Raw genomic sequence first — 3,477 nt, 5'->3', positions numbered from 1 at the left:
AAAATGTGCAAAAAATAGTTAGTTATACTTTCCCAAATTCGATATAGGATGTGGGGCCCCAAATCAAATTAAAAAAAAAAAAAAAATGGGGAAGGGAAAAAAACATTTTTAAACATCAAACCCAAACCTAAAATTTAGGGGCCTTTAATTTTTTTTTAAATTCAATAAAAGACACGTTTGGTTTAAAATGTTTTAAGAAAAAAATAACACCCCCCCCAACGGTTTTTTATCATAGACATTGAAAAAAAAAGGGAAAAAAAAAAATTAAAAAAATTAAATAAAGGGGGGGGGGGAGGTTAAAGATATGTCGGTATATCTTAAAATACTTTTAATAATCAAGCACATTGTTTTGTACCTTAGGTCATCATTACCTGAAAAAGCTCCACCAGGAGTAGTAATGAGGGTAGATGTTGATGAAATACAAGGCTAACCAAGCTCGTCGAAACCTTGATGTCCGATAGATGTGGACAAGATATTTGATGCTCTCGTAGAAAATCAGTACAAAAATGGTGGTCATGGTCCACATCTTGAAAGTATTTTGGGTGGCATTGAAGAAAAACGTGTTTGTATGTGACTAGTCCAGGCATCTCGTATTGACCTAAATATGAACAAAGATCATAGAAAAATATTAAATTGTTATATAATTATCGAAAAAAATAATAGATGCAGGGCTGCCAACCTCAACAAAAGAAAAAGTGTAAGATTGCATTTCAAAAAGGATAAGATTTGGAAAATTAATGATTAAATTTAATTAATTAAAATAATGCTCTTATATTGAGGAAAAATATACACTTTCTCAAACTGCAAAGAACTCAAATTTCGTAATTCCGGTCACTTCGGACACTATATTCAGGTAAATGAATGCTCTTGTATTGAGAGAATATACACTTTCATTACTTCAAAGAACTCAAATATCGTAATTCCAGTCACTTTGGACACTATATTCATTGAGCAGCATATATTTCACTCAAACATAATACCACATAGAAGCATAGTCACATGAATTTAGCAAAGTCTTGCATTTTTATATGAAATTCACATGCATTTTCCCTATGGAGCTCACATTTGGCATCATTTTACTCCCTTATAAATCAGATGTATTTATAAAAAATTAAGTAGGACAAGCTGACTTGCACCTGTGCATCAACAACAAACCAGGACTCGAATCAAAGAAGTTCATATTAGTACTTGAATGAATAGCAATACTGACTGAGCTGATTCAAGTGCAAAGTAAGAGTAGAATCCTTATAAAGTCAACACCTCACGTTGGTCCCAGATTTTCTGTTCTTTATTTTTGTGTGTTCCACTGATAATGGATAAAGTTAACCTTGCATAAAGACAACAACCAATCTATCTGGTCAAGCTGTGTTGGCTTTATCAGGATTCCACTGTAGTCTTTATGAGCCATAATGGGAAGGAGATCTGGATTTTATCCCAGTTTCTAAAGCATTAAATGATCAGTGGCATGTAAGATTGTTAGATACCCTACTCAGGATCGATAACCAGTCCCGTTTCTTTTGAGGCGAGTGCTCTATAACTGAACTATCAGGACGCCAAATCAGTGATACAATAAAGCTGTATAAGTAGAAAAAACTAGGTCCAACCTTACCTCTGAAAACTGTATCAAAGCAGGAACATGTACAGCCCTGCCTGTCTATGGGCGGTTTATCTGGCACCCAAATCTTCAGGTAAAAAATACCTACGTTGATCAAAGATGAAAAAAAAAAATTGTCTTAAATGATTTGACACTGAGCTAACTTTCATCCAAAAGTAGCATGAGAATCATTATAAATTAAAGTTAAGCTATAAAAATATTTGAGCTCATACTTCAAAAATACAGGTCACTGCGTGAAACAATGAGACAATAATTTGACAGATGGAGTTCATGAGAGAAAAAAATAATAATAAAATGGGTTTTTTTTAAATGTGATGAGCATAACAAATTGTAACATATTATCTTAATAGCTGCCTGGACAGAACGAAAATCATCCTATTATCAATTCAATGTGTTTTAAAAAGGTTGAAATATTTCCATCTGAAAGCTAGCTAAACGTCATCATGGTATAAGATAATCTTTGCTCTTGATCTTTAAATTCCATATGAACTTGGAGTAATGAAGCAAATATTTTAAAACATATAGTGAAAAATAATAAAAGAGGAAGAAGAAGAAGAAGAAGAAGAAGAAGAAGAAGAAGAAGAAGAAGAATGAAGAAGAAGAAGAAGAAGAAGAAGAAGAAGAAGAAGAAGAAGAAGAAGAAGAAGGAGGAGGAGGAGGAGAAGGAGAGGACAAAATAAATGTATTTAACAACTAAGAGCTCACCAATGTGAATGTATGGCAAAAGCACTATAAACAAAGCAGCCAAAGCCACTGAAAGGAATTTGTCAAAGAACTTAAAGTCCTGAGCACTATAGTGCATTTCTGTCAGCCTGCGTTCAATGTAGTCTTGCATGTTGGGAGCTCGCACAGCGGTTGCAGTCAACCTATACTTTTTATCATCCCTATTGAACAAAACAAAACAAACCAAAATAAAAATGTTCATGAGTGAATAAACATCTAAGAGAGAAATGAAATTATAAATTTTAATCACATAAATATGAAATCAATTGTAATTTCAAAAGAATACATTATTGAAAAACCATCACTATCTTTAACTCGCTTCACACTTTGTTATAGAAATAACTTAATGAAGTGTAAGCTGGATTCTTCTTTTCTTTTTTCTTTTCTTACACTTATGATAAAAACCTTCACTGAGTAACTTCATCCCAGCCATATCACCAAGTGTGCAAGTCCCATGATTGAAAGACAAATTGCTAGCTGAAAGATAATGTAGTGCAGAGTTCTTTCCAAACTATGAGAGAAATCCAATACAAATTTACTGTGGGGTGAACCGATTGAAAGTGGAAAAAACTTTTTCAAAACGGGACTAAACTCATACAATTTACATTTGAAACCAATTGAGCTACCAGTATCTACAAGGACCAATCCTACATTACAGAATCTATTGCATTTATCTCATTTCTATAACTTACCCTTTAGGATTATCATCAAAATCAGGCAGCAAGCGTCTTATTATCCCACTGTAAGTTATTCCCATGACTCTGTTGTATGTATCTACAGATTAACAAACAAAAAAAACTCAGGGATATTTTTCTGAAACAAACTATTGTTAACTGGTGGTTCCAAAATTAATTTGGAGCTGATGGTCAAGTGGTAAACAGAAAACATGAACAGCAGGTGATGACCAGAAATCATAATGAGAACATGTGTAACTGATCAGCTGAAAAGGGTATTATATCACTGGTAAAACAAGTGTTAGAAACTGGTCTTATAGTATAGTAAAATAAGAAAGAGATAGGAGATTTTAATTCCTTTTTGTCAATATAAGAAACAAAGTGTATTGTCTTCAATAAGAAATAAATTAATAATCTAAGTTTCATATTTTGAGGGATTATAAAATCAATTGTTAGCATTTAAAT

At 32.7% G+C, this 3,477-nt stretch overlaps 1 pseudogene across 1 annotated transcript; it reads right to left on the bottom strand.

Moving 5' to 3' along the window:
- Window positions 1-371: 371 nt before the first annotated feature.
- LOC144962233 (uncharacterized) lies at window positions 372-3,133 on the bottom strand (annotated as a pseudogene). The gene is made up of 4 exons (XR_013643417.1): window positions 3,031-3,133; window positions 2,321-2,499; window positions 1,610-1,699; window positions 372-598 (listed from the first exon to the last, which is right to left on the bottom strand). The product of XR_013643417.1 is annotated as an uncharacterized LOC144962233 (transcript).
- Between the last annotated feature and the right edge of the window lie 344 nt (window positions 3,134-3,477).

The sequence above is a fragment of the Berghia stephanieae genome, unplaced genomic scaffold (assembly GCF_034508935.2).
Source record: "Berghia stephanieae isolate SIO BIC M18660-M18661 unplaced genomic scaffold, UCSD_Bste_1.3 scaffold7142, whole genome shotgun sequence".
Classification (NCBI taxonomy): domain Eukaryota; kingdom Metazoa; phylum Mollusca; class Gastropoda; order Nudibranchia; family Aeolidiidae; genus Berghia; species Berghia stephanieae.
Note: the sequence above shows the minus strand (reverse complement) of the source record. Positions and strands in the feature narration are given on the sequence as shown.